Genomic DNA, 22,860 nt, shown 5'->3' with positions numbered 1-22,860 from the left:
TTTCGAAACTACTAACACCGTTATTAATATAACACCATCTTAGTTTACATATTATATACATAAATAATTATATTTATTAAACATAAAATAAATGAATTTATTTTTTAAAATGTGTATAATTGAACCAAAATTAAACTTCATTTATTATCGAAGCTTTTGACTATTACTTTAACCAAAGCTTGACATACATGTAAGATTTTAATCTTTTAACATTTATTTTAAAAAATTCAAAATTCCTTTTTATATTGCACCTCATGAAATAACACATTAAAATTATAATTAATTAATATTAAAAGGAGATACAAATAATTATATAAGCTTTGGGTTTTTGTGAATTTAGAATACCTCATTCAATTTCTTTTAAAGAGTAAAGTGCAGTTTTTGGAAATTCCAGTCAACCCCAACCCAATTAAAATAAAAAACTTCTCAAGCCCACGTTTCAAACTTTGTCTTTCCACATGCATGACTCTGTCAGTCAAATAAAAACCTTAGTACACCGCAAGTTGCACGTTTTGGGGAGTTGTCCTTTGCCCCAAGGAATTGCAGGCGAAACATGTACAAATGGTTTCTATTACGTGTGGGGACTAATATAAAATGAATATATTCATTTTCATTTTATCTAGCCATCTATTGGCATATGCCAATCCCTGCATTCCATGCCATCTTTTTAGTTTGATTCTCCAAAGCTTATTGCAAATTTAACAAACTATGTGTTTGGTTATATTTAATTATTGGGTCATTACTCATCCAGATACTATTTATTTAGGTCCCGGAAGGTGCCGTTTTGTGTTTCAAATACCTTAAATGGATTCTTAATAGCATGATGGAAGATTGTTGCGGTGGAAAATACCCCTCTCTTACCACAATATTTAACTACATTTATTAACTATTACTTTAATATTAAGGTGTGCAGATAGTTATGACGGTTAGTAGTTAATGTGGTTGTTAAGGGGGTTGTTACAGTAGGTAATACTTGTATTATAAATAGTAGGGTTTGCGTATCAATGAAGAAATAATCTTTTCAGAAATATTGTCTTGTTAGTTTCTGTAGAATTAAGTCTTTCTTAATATGGTATCACAGCCATAATTTTTTTTTACCTATGGATGCAGATGCAGTTTCCGGTAACGATGGTGGTCATCCGTCAGTTCACACGGCAATACCAGTAGCTCCTTCTCCTCCTGATCCTGATCTTGGTTATGCTTCTTCGCGCAAAATTCATCACTTTCCTAAACATGACACGGTGAAACTCAATGCTCATAATTTTCTGTTATGGAAGCATCAAATCTTGCTAATTCTTGAAGGTTATGGACTGCATGAGTTTGTTCTTGGAACGATTCAGGTTCCTCTACAATAGTAATGGTGTTCCGGTTACTAATCCTGAGTTTGTTTTTCATAAGCAACAAGACAAGTTATTGGCTTCTTGGCTCTTGTCTACCATTTCTCATACTATTTTGGTTCGTCTTACTGGTGCAGGCACAAGCTTTGATATATGGAGTGCAGTCATCAAGAGGTTTGCTTCTATATCTTCTTTGACAGTTTCAAGTTTACGGCATACTTTATACTCTCAAAAGAAGGGACAGTTGACTATTCAGGAATATCTTGCAAAGGTTCAAAGTCAGTGTGATATTCTGCTTGCTGCTGGTAGTAGTATATCTGAGCAAGAACAGATTACTGTCATTCTTGCTGGTTTGCCAGTCGAATATGACTCCATCCGTGTCGTTGCTTCAGCAATGAATTTTTTCCTTGATTATCTCACTGAAATGTTGACTGACTGTGAGGCTAGACAGCAAGATCTTGTCTCTAATATGTCTTTACAGTCTAATGTTGCTCAGCATACTGAATCTGGTGGTAGTCGTGTTAAACAATTTGACAACAATTCTCGGTCCTCTTCTAGAGGAGGTGGCTCTAGAGAGTTTCGAGGCAGAGGTCGAGGAAGGAGATTTACACATACTAAGCCTCAGTGTCAACTCTGTGGCCGGATTGGACACACTGTGCCCAAGTGCTACTATCAGTTTGATGAAACCTTTGGGGGCGTGTCTCAACAGTCTATGCAAGTTCATTGTCATCAGCTCCAGGAGTCTTCTGATCTGTCCAATACGACTTGTCATTGTTGTAATCATAAGGGCTCTACAGTAACTCCTGGTGGCCTGCAGACTAATATGGCTTCCACCACTGGGAAGTTGGTATCCAACAACAATGTTTGGTTTCCCGATTCAGGGGCCACAAATCACATAACTAATGATCCGGATGGTTTATATGAAGTAGCACCATATACAGGTAAACAAAAATTGTTTATGGGAAACGGTTTATCTGTTCCAGTTGCTAACACTGGGTCCTCCTCTTTTGTTAGTTCCAACCGAGTGTTTCACTTGAAAAATATTCTTCATGTCCCTCAAATATGCAAGAATTTAATGTCTGTTGCTCAATTTGCTACTGACAATTCTGTGTATTTTGAATTTCATCCTCGTCATTGTTTTGTGAAGGACATCAAGACAGGGGCAATATTACTGGTGGGGCACATACATAATGGGTTATATCAATTTAACCTTTCAGACACTCAACATCCTGGCACATTAAAGAATGTCGATACTGTTGGTAACATGGCTGCAGCATACACAGCATAGTCGGAAGTCTCTTTCTCTGGTGATGAAATGTTTGAGCTATGGCATAGGCGCCTTGGGCATCCTGGTCATAGGATAGTTGCTAAAGTTCTTCAAACTTGTAATATTGACTCAAAGAAATGTAAACTGAGCTCAGTTTGTTCTGTTTGTCAACTTGGAAAGTTACATAAATTTCCTTTTTCTCCCTCAAACACGGTGTATTCAGCTCCTTTTCAACTTGTTGTTTCGGATCTCTGGGGACCTGCTCCTGCGATCTCTGACGGCAGTCTCTATTACATCTCCTTTATTGATGCTCACTCTCAGTACACCTGGTTGTATTTGATCAGGAATAAGTCTGAAGCTTTGAACAGATTTCTTCAGTTTCAAAAACTTGTTGAGGTACAATTTGGTGGCAAGATACGAGCTCTCCAAACTGATTGGGGAGGAGAGTATCGTCCGTTCCAGAAGATGTTACGTCAGCTTGGGATTCAACACAGGCTTTCTTGTCCGCATACTTCAGAACAGAATGGGTTGGTGGAGAGGAAACATCGTCATGTTGTTGACACTGGCTTGTCGTTACTGGCTCAAGCGAATATGCCAATATCTTTTTGGTCTCATGCTTTTGTTAGTGCAGTACACCTCAAAAATAGACTCCCCACACCAGTTCTCAACGGACGATCACAGTATGAAGTTTTGCATAAAACCGTTCCTAGTTACCAGTATCTAAAGGTTTTTGGATGTCGATGCTATCCTTATCTCAGGCCGTTTCATGCTCACAAGCTACAATTCCGGTCTCAGCCCTGTGTTTTTCTTGGCTACAGTATGGCTCATAAAGGCTACAAGTGCCTTGATAAAAATCAGAGAGTATTTGTTTCCAGACATGTGGTTTTTGATGAAGGATGTTTTCCTTTTAAAACTGATTCTGACTTTGCAGGAGTTTCGTTGACTGTCCATAACTCCAATACTTTTCAACATCAACAATCTGTGGTTCCTGTCATGCACCCTTCTCAGGACCAGCAAGATGCTCGTCTTCAGGTGAGGTTTTATCCACTCAGAGAATTTCTTCTAGTATGCCAAGATGTAATGGTTTACAAGTCATCCCAAGTGTGAGTTGTTCTCCCATGCAAGAGGGTTCAAACAGTTCTTCTTCTGGTCATGACCATACTCGATTTCTGCCTGATGAGCCTACTCGAGCTCCTATAGTGAACTCTCATCCTATGCAGACGCGATCTAAGAGCGGGATTTTTAGACCCAAAGTCTTTTCAGCAGAGTTAACAGAAATAGAACCTGCTACAATAGAACAAGCTTTTACTAGCAAAGAATGGACTCTTGCAGCTCAACAGGAATATGATGCATTGTTGAAAAATAACACGTGGGATTTAGTTAATTTACCTGTCGACAGAAAGGCTGTAGGTTGCAAGTGGATCTTCAAACTGAAAAGAAAATCAGATGGGACCATCGCCCGTTACAAAGGTCGTCTAGTTGTCAAAGGATACCTTCAAGATGCAGGAATTGATTTTCTAAGATACCTTTAGTCCTGTTGTTAAGCCGACTACTATTCGGGTTGTGTTGACATTGGCTGTTGCATGTGGATGGCAACTTCGACAAGTTGATGTCAACAACGCCTTTCTCAATGGGGATTTGGCTGAAGAGATTTATATGACACAACCACCTGGTTTTGAGCAGATCCGTAGTGATGGTGCAGTATTAGTATGCAAGTTAAAGACAGCTCTATACGGCCTTAAGCAGGCTCCAAGAGCATGGTTTTCTAAGCTACGTGAGTTTTTACTTGCCTCACAATTTGTCCCTACTAAGTCTGATGCTTCCCTTTTTGTAAAGAAGATGGACAGAGTGCTAGTATATGTGATCGTGTATGTCGATGATATAATAATTACTGGGAACCATCAACAAAGTATCGATAGCTTTGTGGAAACGTTAAACGCTCAATTTGCTTTAAAAGATCTGGGGTCTCTTGGTTACTTCCTTGGTGTTGAGGTAACTTCTACTCCTGATGGTTTATTTTTATGGCAGTCAAAGTATATTATTGACTTACTGAAGAAAGTTAAGATGGATCAAGCAAACAGTTCTCCCACTCCAATGGTTTCCACTTCAAAGTTGTCTCAATCCAGCGGTTGTGCTATTGAGAATGCAGCTGATTACCGAAGTATTGTAGGAGCACTTCAATATGTGGTGATAACCAGGCCAGATATTACTTTTGCCGTAAACAAAGTGTGTCAATTTATGCATCGCCCTCTGGATCAACATTTTCAAGCAGTCAAACGTATTCTTCGGTATCTTCAAGGTACTATTGACTATGGTCTTAAATTCAAAAAGACTCATGCTTTAGATGTGGTTGGCTACTCAGACGCGAATTGGGGGTCTGATGTTGATGATCGGAGGTCTACTACAGGCTTTTGTGTCTTTCTTGGTGGTAATCCGGTTGCTTGGGGGTCAAAGAAGCAGTCAACTGTCTCCAGGTCTACAGCGGAGGCAGAATATCGGGGGCTGGCTCACACGGTTACAGAAGTTGTTTGGCTAGAATCGCTTCTATCAGAACTGCATGTTGTACTCTTGCGAAAACCCACTATATGGTGTGATAGCTCAGGGGCTGTTGCTGTGTCTGCAAATCCCGTTCTACACTCAAAATTTAAACATGTGGAATTGGACCTTTTCTTTGTTCGAGAGAAAGTCTTAGATGGTAAACTGGTTGTAGGGCACATTCCAGCACACGAACAAGTTGCTGATATATGTACTAAACCTTTGTCAGCATCTCTGTTTACTAAGTTCAGGTCCCATCTTAAGATAGTTCAAAAACATTCTGCTTAGAAGATGTTCTTAGCAAAAGCTGAGGAAGTTGGTGGCATATTAAGGTGTGCAGATAGTTATGACGGTTAGTAGTTAACGTGGTTGTTAAGGGGGTTGTTACAGTAGTTAATACTTGTATTATAAATAGTAGGGTTTGCGTTCTGAAATATCAATGAAGAAATAATCTTTTCAGAAATATTGTCTTGTTAGTTTCTGTAGTATTAAGTCTTTCTTAATATTTAATAATGTTATTTTTTATATGTGGTATATGTTTGATAAACTAAAATTAGAGTAAATTCAAGACAAAAAATAAAGGAGTGAAAATTAGTGAAAATTAATGTGAATAAGGTTCACACATTGTGGGAATTAAACACATAATAATGCAAAGAACAACTATGTATGATATTTGCACATGGTGCAAGTCGAACTTAAATGCTCAAAGTTTTAGAACTTTAGCCTTACCTAATACTATGAAAAGCCTAAAAATTAAAAAATTAGGGATCTATTTCCTTGCAATTAAAATGAATATGTTACGGTTTTAGAATTACAGATTTCAAGTACACATATATGTATATATTTTAGTCATGCAGTTAGGTTAATTTCCATACATCTTTTCCGCTGTTGCATATGCTTGGTTCTGGAAAAAGATGGTGGAAAAGTTTGAAAAATTGGTGTGAAAAAGCATAGTAAATCTACTTTAATTTGCCAAAACTCTAAAGATGGTCGTCTTTGAAAAGTTAACAAAAGTAGATAACCGAAAAGGAAGTCTTTGAATTTTATAAGAAAAGAGCAATATATATACACAAAAACCATCTGGAAATATATTTATATATGCATGACTCCCGTCATGAAAGATTTTGAGTATGATACATGTAAATCAAAGACCTTAAAAGCCACCGTACTGGTCAAACATTGCTGCTCTTTTCATCTGTGGCTCATGCTTCTCCTTCCCTTTGTGTGTGTGAAATGGGTGGGGCGTAGGATATACTTTTTAGTAATATATATTCAATTTGAATGCGATGAGAGTAACACAATTTAAACGAATTTTAGAAAATCCTATTAATGCATATACAAAAACCACTTAGCTTTTATATCATTGAGTTAAATGTTTAGGTAAGAATGGACTAGTATGCTAGTGTTTTAGGTTTATCACTATGGGATTAAATTAAATTAGTTTTATTATTATTACATGAATCCATTTAGTCTATATTTTATTAAACAGAATGTAATAAAACTAAATTGGAATAGAGTTAACATTTTGTATCTAACGGGGTTAATATTTTTAAAGTTTGAAATTTAACAGCAATTGAAAAGAATAAATTTGAAGATTTTAACAATATAGTGACTAAATTGATCCATTTAATAATAGACGGACTAATTTGATCCGGGCTACACACTTTTTTATGGCTTTTTTAATTTTACAAGTAAAATGAATGTGCTATATTGTTTTTTGGGGGGAGGAACTCAAGAGGGGTAAATTCCTGGAGTGGAGATTATTAAATTAAACTCATCAGGTAATGCAAAATGAGCCAAGACCCAAAAGAGATGATGGCAAAAGAAAGAATAAAGGCAGTCACCATACTGTCTCCAGGTTTAATTTCATCCATTTGGATTATTCCTAAACACCAAATTATGTGTTGGAATATTTCACAACCTTTGGCGTTTTCCTTAGGCCATTCTCCAACTCACCATATACCACAAGCTTAAAATTTGACTCTTATTTTCCTCATGTTATCACTAGGTTAGAATTTGATATTGCAATCCCAAAATTGAATGATTGAGTTAGTTAATGTAGAATACTTTTTTTTTAAATATAAATCCATTTAATTTTATTTATTTTGTTATTTAAATTTAAATCGCTTTTAGGTATAACTCAAAGTTACAAATAAGAAGTCAAACTCGTTTATTAATTTTTATATTATGTGCAAGTTATGGATCTAGTATTTATATCTTAATTTGGTAATTTTGTTACTTTTACTTTTCGGATTCTAAAATTTGGTTCATAACCGAACACAAGCCATTAAATTCTGTTATTTTCAAAATTTTATATGACAAACGTATTATCACATGTATAATATCACGTCAACCTATTATTTTCATATAATACAAAAAAGACACGTCATTTTAGTTAATAGAATTATTAATAAAACTTTACCCATAATTTAAGTCAGGACTAAAATTTCATATTTTAAAAGGTATATAAAAATTAAAATTTAACTTAATTTATACCTAATAAAAATTTAAAACAGAAATTAATAGGAATTCAAACGGTTTCACTCTTACGTAAGTCTTCAAGAATTTTGGAACCCGAGCACGCAATAAAGAAGAAAGACTGAGTTTTTGAAGAATATTGAATATTTTAAGAAAAAGTTAATTAATGTATATATATTAAATATCGAAGTCCATAACGAAAAAGAATATTCAATGTCAAAATTAGGATACTTCATATGGGTAGCTAAGCTTAATTTAACCTTGTTGATGTAATACTAAAACATATAAATACAACACAATATGATTTCATTAATACATTTGCATATCGTTACAATTTTAATTATTTTTCAGAATCTGTAGTTTTGAGGAGAATTATCTCCACACCCATAGTTATGGAGTTTGATGTAAGTCTTGAATAATATATGCAAAATTTAATGTCAAATCATTTACTAATGATGAAAAAAATTTATCATGGACTCGACCAGGGGCGAAGCCAGAACAATCTTTTAACTTTTTATAGTCTATTTCTTTATCAAAATTGAATTCTTATATTTTTAAGGGGGCCAAAGTGTAATTTTACCTTTACTAATTTAAATTTTTTTAAAAAAATTTAAGGTTTAAATAGCAATTTTACATTTTAGGGGTGGTCGGGCCCATGCCAACCCCTTTTAAATTCGCCACTGAACTCGACATCTATAAGTGTACTTTTAAATATTTTCTTCAAAAATTTTTACTTTATTATTACAAATAAGGATTCGACGTAATGGAACAGAGACTCAACTCCTATTGATGTAAAATTTTAGGCATTTTGAGATTCATATAGTGAGATTATAAATAAAAGAGAAATTATAATTTAATATATAGAGAAACTGTACTTTAGCCCCAAAATAAAATAAAATTCAATTCAAGACTCTTATAAATAAAGAAAGATTACACTTTAGCCCCATAAAATGAAATTCTTTCTATTTAGTCCCTTAAAAATAATGAAACTATAAATTAATTCATAAAAACTTATATTTTGATCTATGAAAAAATTATAATTAAATTCTGACCTTACTAAAAGAATTTATTATAATTAAATTCCAGTCCTATTAAAAAAATTCTAGATTCACTCTTGACTGATAGTAAATTCTTAAATATTTTTGAAGTTACTGTTAAGTTATTATTATTGTTGAAAATAGTAACTTTGGTAAAAGAAACATATTTTAGAAAACTTTTGGACATACCTATTTAAATAATTAATTGATTTTTAACCATAAAAAATTCACACCTACTTTCAAAGTTAATGTTTAAAATAAAGGAAAAAGGTGAGGCGATAGGCATATTTTGTCAAATTTGGTTTATGTTTTATAATTTTCTATAAAACGAGGACTTCAACAATAATTTTCCGTAAACTTAAGTTATAAAAATTAGCATTGAAGTCAACTGTTGAACAAGGAAAAAAGTGCAGACACCAAAGATCATACTCAGTCAATTATTTATTGTTGTCACTTTCATTTTAATATTCAAGAAATAAAATTTACAAAATAAACGTGAATAATAAAAGAATTTATGAATTTCCATGTCAGCATTACTTTTAAAAAAGAAAAAGATTCTTTTGAAAGCTTAACAACCTTTTTTTGGGATTAATGTAATGCAAAAAGTAAAAAAGTTTGCAAATGAAACCTGTGCCGGCTTCCTCCATTGTCTCCATAATATGTTAATATTTATGTATATGGGAATTCTCAATTTAAATTTTGTTTTGGTATAATATGTCCATTTTCTTCAAATTTATTCTACTTTAAATTCTTATCAATTTATCATTTTTTTCCTGTATAATTTGATTTTAAATGCAATGAATGTATTAATAGTAATTTTGTTCTTTCACCAACGTACTTTTGGGTAATTTACCAATAAAAGCCCTTTTTTTTCAAAATTTACCGAAATGGGCCAACTATTTAATTATTTACCGGAATGGTCCATTTTCCACGAAATCCCGTCCACGTCACCGATGTCGTGGTATCGCCAGAAATCGCGTCCACGTTAGCGACTTCTTGGCGTGACGAAATCGCCCCAGAGGACGCGATTTGTTGACGTGGCATGAACGGTTTATGTTTTTAGCTTGAAAAACTTTGAAAGGCCATAATCATTGGCTCGGTTGTCCGATTGAGACGGTTTTTATTTGAATAACTTTTCGAGATCTACGCTGAAAAAGCGCTTAGAGATGAATAGGGACTAATTTGTAAAGTATAATCTCTTAGTTACAGTATAGGGACTAAAGTGTAATTATTTCAAAATTAGCATGAAATTTTTGTATTTAAGAATATTTGAATGTTATGGAAGGATGAAATTGAATTTGAATTGCAAAACGAAGCTTAGATTTGAAAATATGACTATTTAGGTTTTAGGGACTAAATTGAATAAAATGGAAAATTTTAGGGAACTTCTCAAAAGTGGAATGAGCTGACTTATACCTATAACAGGATGATATAAGACAATTCTGTAAAAAAAGATCCGGTGTTTACTTCAAATAAATAAGGAAAATAATGATTTGAATGTTTCAAAATTCAATTTTAAACCGAAAAAATCAAAATTTAGGGGCAAAAAAGGATCTTTTTCGATGAAAACTGCGGCAAACCACCTTCGGCTATTTGTCAACGCGTAGATCTTGAAAATTTATTCGAAATCAAAAAAAAATTGTCTCAATCGGACAACCGAGCTAAAAGTTATGGCCTTTCAAAGTTTTCCAAGCTTAAAAACATAAACTGTTCATCCACGTCAGCAAATCGCATCCCCATAGGCGCGATTTGTTTCCACGTAAGCAAATCGCGCTGACGTGGACGCGATGTCCTGACACATACCCTGACATCACGCTGACGTGGACACGATTTCGCGGAAAATGGCCCATTCCGGTAAATAATCAAAAAATCGGCTCATTTCGGTAAATTTTGAAAAAAAACGGCTTTTATTAGTAAATTACCCCGTATTTTTATCTTTTTATAAAGGGTAAATTATACCAACAGTCACTCAATTTGGGGGCAGCTGAAAAAACAATCACTCAGGTTTCAATTCAGTCACTCAACTTTCAAAATATAACAAAACAGTCACCACTAACCATTTTTCGTTACAGACGTAACAGAGCTACCATTTTCCATTACAAACTTAACGAAGCTACCATTTTCTATCCCCCTATCATTGCTCTCCCATCCCTTCCCCTACTCTGATTTTCTCTCCCTCTTCCCACCATCCCTCCTACTCCGATTCTTTCCCTCTCCCCCACCGTCCCTTTGCTAACCCTCTGTCGCCTTTCAAGATTTTGAGGGTTTATAAGTTACTGTTCAAATACCCAAGCCGCCAAACCGAAAATGGTGCGTTGAAGTTGCTCTTTGTTCTGTTTTGTTATTGTTTTCTTTTTATGTCTTTTTTTTCATTATTGAACCTAATATATTTGAGTTTTGTTAATAACTTGGAAATTATTAGGCTTTCCAAAACGACATCGATTTGCTCAATCCTCCAGCAGAACTTGAGAAGAAGAAGCACAAATTTAAGCATCTAGTTCAGACTCCCAATTCCTTCTTCATGGTAATTTTCAAAAAAAAAAAAAAAAACCCCAATTTCTCTATACATATTTAGATATATGTATGTGTTGGGATTAACTTTTTTTTTCCTCGGGCGTTGGCTTTTGTTTGGTGAAGGATGTGAAATGTTAAGGCTGCTTCAACATGTAAGTTGTCTTTGGGTCTCTAAATTTACGTTTTATCTATTGAGCTATGTATGGTATCCATTTGATGATTTTGACATACTTGTGTTTGCGGTTTGGGGACAAAACAATTGTGTTTAGCCACTCTCAAATTGTAGTGGTGTGTGGCAATTGCCAAACTATTCTTTGCCAACCTATAGGAAGTAAAGCTAGACTCACTGTAATGACCCGATAGTTAGGGGTGTCGGAAAGTGTATTCTCGGGACTCCGTACCCGTAAATTGGACTCATAAATATTTTTATTAGATGTTTACAAGACTAGTTTAGTAGTGAATTAATTTTTGGATTAGTAAATTTCGTGAAATTAAGAGTTGTTAAGGTATAAGGACTAAATTACATATGAATTAAAAGTTTAATTATAGATTGAACTAAACTAAAGGGGCTAAAGTAGAAATTAAACCATTTAATAAATGGTTGTGTATAGATGGCCGGTTATGATTAAGTGTAATGCATGTATATATATTTAATATATGTTATATTATAAAGTTAATAATAATAATAAATAAAATGAAAACATAATAAAAAGAAACAATAAAGAATGTGGAAAAAGATGAAACAAATGCATGCAAATTGAAAGAAAAGAAAAGAGAGAAATAAAAAAAGAGGCCGACGTCTCCGGTTTCTAAATTTCAAATTTCAATTGGTTAGTTAATTTAATCTTTTTTATAATTTTATATTTTAGAATTCGATATTTAGAGCTATTCGACTCATGTTGTAATTTTAATATTGTTCAAGATTTTAAATGTTGACATTGTTGAATAGTTTAAGTATTAGGGATTAAATATATAGATTTTTAAGTTAAGGCCGTTCTTCATTAATTTTGAAAAGTCTTTGTGAAAAAGTACTTTTGAGAAATGCTTTTAAAAATTTTGAGTGTTTAGCATTCTTTGTCAAAATTGCTTTTAAATAATAAAATGTCTATTTTAGACATGATATTATAAAGTAACAAATATGTATTTAAATAATGTTCAAATTAGTTAATATTATGATATTTTAACAAAAATATAAAAATAATTTATTATAACTTATTGTTAATATTTTAATATATAATATTAATTTTAAATATTTCTAAGTAATTAATATTATTATTTATTAAATTTAATTAGAATATATAAACTATATTTAAATATTTGTAATTAGATATTGACACAATTGTACTATTATAAAAATTATTTTTATTTTTAACTAATGCTTTTAACACATTTGTATTATTTTATTTTAAAATGTATTTGAATATATAACTCATATTAGATATTAACATATATAACATAGAAAATATAAACCTAACAAATTAAAATATTACATATATTTGGATTAAAGTTTTAAAAAGAGATAATATTTATATACTAAATATAAATACTAAAAATTTTACAATAGCATTTATAATTTAAAGTGAATTCATTAAACTAGAAGCTATAGCATCTCTTGTTAATTCCATTTCAAAACCACTTGAATTGTTTGATTCACCGTCATCATCACCATCATCATCGTCGTCGTCATCATCACTTTCTCGACCATGTGCATTTTCTGAATCAATAATATTCTCATATGCCTAGTTAATATCTTCGTATTCCATAAAATCTGCATCATTTCGACCGACATGTTTTCGGATAAAATTGTGTATCGTCATTGTAGCAACAACGATCATCGTTTGCTTTTCAAAACTATAACTTGGCATATCCCTTAAAATGACCCATTTTTTTTAAAAATACCAAAAGTTCGTTCAATCACACTACGTAATGATGAATGTGAATGATTGAATATCTCTTCTTTACTAGATACCGGTCTACCTCTACGAAAGTCAGGTAAATGATATCGCTGACCTCTATATAGTCTAAGATAACCTTTCATTTGAGGATATCCAGAATCAACAAGTTAATATTTTCTTACAAGTCATAATATAACAAACAATTAATTCAAGAATTTTTTTTATAAAAATTATCAATTAAAGAACTTATACTTTATTATTTAAAAAATCACATATAAATAAAATATCTAACCATTTGGTGGGTGCGGAAATTTGTATTTTGGATCTCGAATTGCATCAAGAAATATTCTAGTGTCATGTGTCGATCCTTCTCATCCAGCCATGACAAAGGTGAAACACATATTAAAATCACATACTGCCATAACATTTTGAGTCGGGATACCTTTTCTTCCAATCTAGGGAATTTTTTCATTTGGTGGAAGAATAGCGGCAATGTGAGTACCATCAATTGCACCTATGCAATCCTGAACAAATAATCATATTACTCTCGTGCATATTTTTAGTTGACCAAATATATTAAAATATAATAATATAAAATTATATTTTAACCTTAAAATGCTGCATATATCTAGAATCATCACGTATTTGTTCGGGTATTGAGCTAAAAAAAAGGATCTTCGGGTGCAATTAAATCAGTGGCCATCCTTGAAACTTTCTCAAGCACAATTGCAAAGTGTCGACTTATTGTTGATCTAGACCTTTGAAATATTTCTCGACATTGGGAAACTTTTGCACCGGTACCCAAGATGTATAAAAAAATTCCAAACATGTCACTAGAAGATATGTTTCTTGAAGTTTGCAAGTTGTATCTTATCTCCAAAATTCTCAACAAACTTGTGAATACCATTTTAGACATCTTAAAATTAATCATACAACGTGATTCCTAACCGTTAAGAATCTCTTGGATCCATGTCTCACCTGACTGTTTAGAATCTATGCATGGTTGCCTCAATATATACTTCTCGTAATATAATTGCACGGAAGAAGATGCAACAACAAATAATCGATTAAAACATTCCATGCGTTGTAAAATCTCTTTCTTTTCCCTTTCATCACTGCTGTAATCCTCAACTATACTCATCACCTATGAATAAATTTTATATCCAAAATCATATATAAACAACTATTGATAAAACTAATTTAGTATAAATAAGTAGAACATAAATTCAATATCCAAAGACCAAACATAAACAACTATTAATAAAACTAGATTACACATAAATAAGTAGAACATAAATTCAATATCCAAAAACCAAACATAAACAACCATTGATAAAACTAGATTACACATAAATAAGTAGAACATAAATTCAATATCCAAAAACCAAACATAAATAACTATTGATAAAACTAGTTTAGCATTGCTGTTTAGTCACATAATAGATATCTTTGAACCCTAGAAGATCAGAAAATTTTCAACTATCCTCCATTTCTGCCTTAAGACACAAAGATCTAATATTGGGATTAATCGATAGAAACATAATTCGTTTGTCCTTATTCAACAATAATTTAAGTGCGAAAAAGTATAGCAGACTAGCTTTTGGAACTTCTTCCAACATGCTGTCAAGCACTTTGACTGCTTGTGGAATACCATATGGATCCATAACAGGAGTCAAACTAGATGTGGCTTGACTCATATTGTCATATGCATTGCATAATTTGTCTATTTGACTGGACAATCTTGCTTTAAGGATTTCTTACTTCCAGTTTTAAAATGTGAACTTGATATCTCAGGGTTTTTTCTTTTTTGATTGTTTCCATCAATTTGAACATCATTTGAAATGTGAACATCATTTAAAATGTGAACATCATTTCCCATATCTTCTTCATTCTCTTCAGGTATTTCGTTGTTAACATCCTCAAAAAAATCACTACGGAGTATACCAGAAGAAGGTGCCCATGCTTTATCACCTATTGCAACTATCCCCATGAATATTTGGTCCAACTTCTCTTCGAATTCAGGATCAATGCCCGATGTTCTAAATTTTTGAGCTTCAGGCACAACCTACATATAAAATGATAGTTTAATAACAGTAATTATCAATAACCTCATAAATAAGAAAAAAAAAACAAAAAGTATTCAGAACTATGAATGTACATGTAGCCTACTCTCCCACCAATCATCCGGTGTATCGACGGTTCTTTTTATAAGATTTCACCCTAGACCAGTATCTTTGCCTTTAAGTTTCTTTCAAGCTTTCCATTCTTTTTTTAGGGCATCCCACCTATTTTTAAGTTGTCTTTGTGAAAAACCCTTGCCCGTTTCTTTCTCAAAGTTGGTCATTATTTTCAACCATCCATCTTTTGTGAAATGAGTACCGGCCTATTGCCTTTCAATATCTCTTTAATACAAATATCACAAAATATTTCTGTCAATCTCTTATCCCACATTGCTTTCACTTTTTCACCACTAACTTCAACCGCCAAAGTACTCATCTATTGTGTATACAAACAGATTCGTTTCAGCCAGTAAAGCAATAAAGAAAATCAAATGTCACATAAGTATATTTGTATACATGTGTATCAAAATTTTAAATCCATATTTCGAGTCAAGCTGAACTTAAACAAATATAAAGTATGTTAATATCATGTTTAGACCCCAACCCAACCATAACCACCTCAAGATAATATGTAAACTCAACATAATTCTAACAATGTACATGAACAAATAACAGTAAAAGATATGTATGTTATTATTCTAAAGGAAACATCTATTTTTGTATCAATTAACTATTTAAAATATATTATGGAAGTAGATTAATCAATGTGGAATTCTAAAATTTTAACGAAAGGAGAATAAAGTTAATGATGCCTTGTTACGAGAAACAAAAATTAAGATTTCAATTTTTAGTGTTCAAGTTCGAGTGTCACCTTATGTAAATTATGTGTAGATATTGTTTAAATTTATTCTGATTTCAATCTTGCCACATTAAATCTCGATATACATGGGTCTCATTCAAGTATTCTAATTTAGGCAAATTATGTCCGATTTGTGTTTTGTAGTGTTTAATTTTACCGTAATGATTCTATATGTTCATCAATATGATCATAATTTAAATTCTTAAAAGAAAACCATAAGGGACTAAAATTAGAATTAGATAATAAATAATAAAATTATTAGGCAATAACATTACTATATTACAAGGGTATTTTTATTATTTAATTTTGACTTTAATATCAAATGATAATTAATTCCAATGAATTTTCGTTGATATTTAATTTTCGTCATAATTTTTGCTTGGAAAGGCTTTATTGAATGTGTTTCACTAATTTTTAAATTATTTTTTGAAAAGTTTTTTACAAAAGAATGTTGGTTTGTTCCTAATCTTTTGATAACTTTTAGTATTAAAAGTTTTTATTACAATATTATTCTCGGTTACACCGATTCTATCTATTAGTCCAATTTTAATTAAATAAGTTCATAAAATTTCACAAAAATTAAAAAAAAATCAATTCAATCACTGTCTCAATCAAATTTTTAACTCAATTTAATCAATTCTGAGTGATTCCCTCAAAAGTCAATTCAAAACCAGTTCAACTCTTTGATCGGATTGACATACTAATCATTTGTTCTTAATCTAATTGATCCAACCAACCATTCCATCTTGGTTCCAACAACCAATAATATTGTTTTTTATAAATCTCTTTCCAAGATCCAAACTCGACCCCTTCTTCGCAGTGGGTACTAAGTTTATGTAGCATTTTATATTATGATATTCAAAATCCAACACAGAAGCAATGAAAGAAACGTAACAAGCTCACAAATCTGGGATTTACTTTGTCAAGTCCAAGAACCAAGGGTAGGTAAAGATTGTGCCCTTTTGAAGTCAAGTAGTTTATTGTAGGTGAAAAGAACCTGCAACAGAACACAAAAATACCATACTACTATATTAAATTGATTCAAATAACATTCACAAATGAAACCTTAGAACCAAAGACAGAATCGCAGGAGCAAAACTGCACTTGAATCACAAAAGGTCAAAGGAAATAAATTAAACCAAATCAATCATTTACAAAAGATATTGTACTAACTACTGATTTTATCAATAAATTCACTCAAAAATTCATTCTCATCCATAGAATAAAGAATTTATAATTGAAAAAACCTAAAGTGTACTTGGAGACAAATGCAACTACTGATATTTATGGAAAATTGAAAACGCCAAATAAATAAATCAAATGAGTTCACTCATATATACTAATTTATATATTACATTTATGTCATGAAATCATTTGGTAGAAAGGAAACAAAGCAGGGCAGTGCATGGAAACAATTTAAGGATAAAACTATATGGTACACACAAAAAACAAGAAGGTAATAATAATGGTGGGCAAAGGAAGAAAGGTAGCAGCAAACAACATTCAATGCAGACATGTTTGTATTAATTGCCATTAGTAAATGTAGGAATTGATTGGTCTCAAAGGATTCACCTTTTTCCTTTATAAAAAATTTTATTGAAAAAAGAAAAAACCCCATTTTCTTCCCATTCTTCTTCATTGTGTTTTCTCCTTTAATGTCTTCAAATCTGGGTTTTGTATCTTTGGGGGGGTTAAGTTGAATTTGAATTGAAAGTTAAGGGTTCTTATTCTAAAGATTAATTTTTTGATGAAAGCTAAAGCTTTTTTTTTATTTGTTTAATTCTTATCTTTACTTTTTATTCCTTTTGATCTTATTAAAGCTCTGAGTGTTCAACAATCTTTGTTTTTTTGAATGTTTTTAGGCAATAAAGTAAAGGGCTTTAAAAAAAAGTTGAAGCTTTAATCTTGAAAACAAAAAAACATAAACCCCATTTGAATGTTTGGTTCTTTGAATTAAACTGCCCAAGAAAAGTTTGGTTCTTGTGAAAAAAAAGAAGCAACCATTCATGCATTTTTACCACGAAAACCAATATCTCATTATGCAGCTTTAATAGCAGAGAAGAAGAAGAAGAAGAAGACCAAAAGAAGAAACAATGGTGGTGGTTCTAGTTTTTCAGTCCTTCGTCAATTACAAGAAAATAAGCTTAAAGAAGCACTTGAAGAAGCATCTGAAGATGGGTCACTTTTAAAATCACAAAACATTGATCCATAATCATTAAATCAAGATGGTTCCAATGGACGGTCAAGATCATTAGCTAGACTTCGTGCTCAAAATGAGTTCTTGAATGCTACTTCTCTTGTTGCAGACCGTATTTTTTGTTCACAAGATTTAATTCCAAGCTTCAATGATGCTTTTTCAAAGTTCATTACAGTGTACCCTAAGTTTCAAGGTACTAAAAAAGTTGATCATTTGAGAATGGAGAAGGGGAGAAAATATACAGAAGAAATAATGATAAAAATCAATCCCATAAGAAAGACAAACAAAAATATACAGAAGAAGAGAAGAAAAAGATAAACTCACCAGTGGTGGAGAAGAGGAACAAAGAACCAGAGACTTCTTCAGTGGAGAAGAGGAACAAAGAACCAGCGATGATTTCAGCATTTTTTTGGCTAAAAAAGTAAAATACCAGCCCAAAAGCACTTTTGGACTGAAAAAGCTAAAAATTTCTGATTTTTCATCTGTGAAAAAGTACTTAAAATAAGTTAAAAAATTTTCACCATTGAAGTTTGTTCTTTATTGCTTTTCAGGGAAAAGCACTTTTACATGCAAAAGCTCATCTGAAAAGCAATAAAGAACATAGCCTTAGAAATGGAAAAGGACTAAATTATGGAAATAAATTGTTGATTTTGAGCAATAGGGACTAAATTGAGAAAAATTCAAAATTAAGCGGTCAAATTGGAGAAGAGGAAGCTAAATTTAGTTTAGAGTGAAATTAGTATAAAAATATAAAATTAAATGTGAAGGTTAAAAACTAGTCTCGGTTTAAGGACTAAATTGAAGAATAAGCAAAATATAGTTTGAAAATTGAAATTTAATGTGAAATTGAATTGTGTAATATTAATGTATTTTAATTGTTTTATTACGTAGCTAACGTCGTACCGGACTCCTCAAGTAAAAAGGGAAAGGATAAAACCGACGTTAAATAGCTCGAAATTCACGGTTTGCGTTTTTGTAATCTGAACTAAGTTATAAATTATTGCATTTTGAATTGTTGCATACGGTAAGCATTTGAAGTGAGTGTTTTTGTACTTTGAAATTGAATTGAATTCATAGTCGATTGAAATAGATTGATTTGGTATATTATGAATTTTTGAATATATGAATATTGAATTGAATGTATGTTTTTATGTGATAATGTGTATATATATATGTGAAATTGAGACATTGGTTGTATTGAAAAGTGAAATGAAACCTTATTAACTGTATCGGGTTGATTTGGATATAGATGGCATGCCATAGGATAGGAAGAGTTCAGGGATTTATTCAACCTCGAGTCGATGAGGCACTGGGTGCCAATTTTCTTCGTTTTAACTAATGAGACACCGGGTGTCAATTTATATAGCACTGTGCACAATTGTTTACTTCGTATTTATTTGATGAGGCACTGGGTACCAAACTGGTGTGTTGGTTGGATCCGTGTATTCATCTGAGTCCGAGTTGTGTTAATAGAAGGAAATTAAATAAAAAAATTTCGTGATTGATATTGAAATGGAAAAGATGAGAAATGACTATGAGATGATAAAATATTGAAATGGCAAATATGAGAACTGAATATGAAATGAGAAATATAATATGAAATGTGATACTTGAAATGAATTCAAGTATTGATCAAAAAGATGAAACATGCCATTGCATGAGTTGAATTATTCAAATGTTATATGAAATGCCTTGATATATATACTTGAACATGTGGACTTTAGAAGATGTAATAAAGAATGATAAAATTTGTATTATTGATTTGAAACATAAATGCATAATATTCTTGCTGCATTCTCACATTTTGATTACTCATATTAAGTTAAATTGTTCAGATTATAGAAATACCACTGAGATATACTCAGCGTTCGATTTTATTTCCGTGTGCAGGCTAGGTACTTTCCAACTTATCGCCGACTTAGCATCCAACAACGGATTTCGAGCTCAAGTGTGATGATGTTATATTTTGTAATGACATGCACCTAGGAAGTCTTTGGTTGATAGTTGGGTTGTTAATGTGATGTTATTTTGGTTTCTAGTGAAATGATGATCATATGTAAATATGGTAGTGAATGAGGCTATGTTGGTATAATAGCTTAGCTCAATATTTTGGTATGTGTTAGTTTAAAGTTTAGTAGCTTAAGTAGCTAAGTGTTAGTCCAATTATGGTGAAATTTGGCATGAAGGAAAACTTGAATGGTTGATTGCTTTGCTAGTGTGTTTGATGATATAAATTGTGGTACCAATGAGGGTACATTGGTTAGACACTTAAGATGGTTGTTTTGAACATGTTTAATTGAGTTTTAATAGGTTAAAGGATTGGTAATTGAGTTGCTTATTGGCAAAGCAAGTAGGAAATGGTAAACTTAAGTTTTAAGGTACATTTTGGTGCACACAGTCTGCCACACGGTCATGTGCCACACACAAGCAACACACAGCCGTGTTGAAAAATAGTATAGATGTAGTTTCCACACAGGCTAACACACGGCCTGGGACACGATCGTGTGACCCAAGTTCAGTGTGTTACATGGGCAGAAACACAGGTTGGGACACGATTGTGTGTCCCAACTTTGAAAGCCACACGGCCTGGGGCATTCCACACGGCTTGGCCACACGACCATGTGTCCCCTATTTTTAAAAATTTTCAAAAATGGCCCTAAACTTTTAGAATTGTTTCAAATTAGTCTGTGCCTACATTTAAACTATTTTTAGTAACTTTTACTCTGAATTGGAATGAATTAGCAAACCTAAATTAAGTGCATTCTACTAACATCATTGAAGGTAAAAAAAATAGTCGGAGTATAGATCAATACTGTAGTGCTAATAATTGGAATAGTCTTGTTATGTAACCAACTTTTAGGATTTAAGAAGGGATAAATAGTGATAAGAGTGTAAACAGTGGAAAACCAAGTTTAGCATTGCATAGAATGATTCGTTATTCGATTTTATAAGATTCTAGTATGAAAGTATTAGATTGTCATGACCTGCCCTTGTATATTATAATGTTAATGGTTAGCTTGCATGTTTAATTATGATTGATTATTTGTTTTGATTTGTTGGTAATGTCCATGACCCTAATCTAACGACGGAGAGGGGTTAGGTGTGTTACACTCACTGAGGGATGCTCTTTCAAGAAAAAAGGTGACTGATATGGTTTTGACAAAGAGAGTTTTACAATGGGTCAAATTGGCTCATCCTTTTGTTTTGATCATCAAATATAGAGATAGATAAACATAAGTGAGTTTTGTTGGTATGTTTTAAGGATTTGATTCGAAGGTTGTTGCTTGAGGGTTTTAAATCATCAAGTATGGATTTTTATTGATGCAAGTAATGTTTTTGAGTTGCATTTGTTCTTTTCTAATTTGTGATGCTTTTGATATATCTCTAAATGTTTCTATGCACAACAAGTTCAGTCTGCAAGGGTTGGTCTTATCATGCAACATATGAATTGGTTTAGACAACTTAAAAACTGGTTGATGCACAATAGTTAATTTAGGCTCACCTTTTGGTTTATAGACAAACTATAAAAAGCATAGCTGAAGCTAAGCTTTGCATTACCTTCTTCCTGTTCATCTTTAACAGAGCTTCAATTGTTACGAGGTTAAACCAAAAGTAGTAGGGATGTTATATTAATTACCTTTCTTAAAAACCAGTAATTTGAAGAACAAATAAGAGATCACCGAGATTTATATCCCTAATGACAAGAACAACAAAACGAATGGGCAAGAAATAAAAAAGGATTATACTAAAAACGTGTGCTCCAAACATATTTGAAAGGTTGTAAAATGGAAAAAAGAGAAAGAATCAGAGTAGGGAAAGAGGGTTAGCAAAGGGACGGTGGGGGAGAGGGAAAGAATCAGAGTAGAAGGAGGGATAGGAGGGAAGAGGGGGAGAGGGAGAGAGAATCAGAGTAGGGGGAGAGAGGGTGGGGAAGAGGGAGAAGGATGGGAAAGCAGTGACTGGGGATGGAAAATGGCAGCTCCGTTAAGTTTGTAATGGAAAATGGTAGCTCTGTCATGTCTGTACAAGCCCAATAATGCCCGGGCCCAAGCAAATAAATAGGCCCAAATACTAGACCCAACCTACTAAACCTAGCCCACACAAAAACAAAATACCAGAAACCCTAGAAGCCAATTTGCTTCAGCACCGCCGCAACTCACCCTCGTACGTCGCCGCGAATCTCGCACCACGACCTTCCCCAGCATGCTCCGCTCCGTATGCAGCATTACTTGCAGCAACAAACGCAAAACAGAATAGTAAAGAAAAGGGAACATAACAACAATATGCCAACAAAAAATATGATAGATTTCTTTGGATTTGGGTTCGTTTTTTTCCCATTTCGGCTATAAAAGGCCGATTTCAAGTACTGTAAAAGTGGGGGGGTTTTGGAGACATTTTGTATCGACAAAATTAAAGAAAATAAAAAAGAAAATCAGAAAAAAAACAAAAATATTTTTTAAGGTGACGAATCAGTGCCATTTTTTTCCTTTTCTTTCTACTTTTTTTTCTTTTATTTTGTTTCGTTTTTCTCCTATTTTTTTAAAACAAATTAACAAGGAGTGGGAGTAGAGGAGACACTTACCGGCGTTGAGTAATCGGAGGACCTTCACTTCGTCGTCATCGGAGTTGGAGGCTCCATCTCCAGAGGCGGTGGTGGTGGCCGAAAGTTAGAACCCTAGCA

At 32.6% G+C, this 22,860-nt stretch overlaps 1 long non-coding RNA gene and 1 pseudogene across 1 annotated transcript; one reads left to right on the top strand and one right to left on the bottom strand.

The window, feature by feature from the left end:
• Nucleotides 1-5,485: 5,485 nt before the first annotated feature.
• LOC105777657 (40S ribosomal protein S27-2-like) lies at nt 5,486-21,328 on the top strand (annotated as a pseudogene).
• On the bottom strand, nt 14,311-18,623 carry LOC105777656 (uncharacterized). The gene is made up of 3 exons (XR_008189843.1): nt 18,504-18,623; nt 16,901-16,979; nt 14,311-15,128 (listed from the first exon to the last, which is right to left on the bottom strand). It is a non-coding gene; the product is annotated as an uncharacterized LOC105777656 (long non-coding RNA).
• Nucleotides 21,329-22,860: the final 1,532 nt, after the last annotated feature.

This window comes from Gossypium raimondii, chromosome 10, assembly GCF_025698545.1.
Source record: "Gossypium raimondii isolate GPD5lz chromosome 10, ASM2569854v1, whole genome shotgun sequence".
In the NCBI taxonomy this organism is placed as follows: Eukaryota; Viridiplantae; Streptophyta; class Magnoliopsida; order Malvales; family Malvaceae; genus Gossypium; species Gossypium raimondii.
This window is presented reverse-complemented; position numbering and strand designations above follow the sequence as displayed.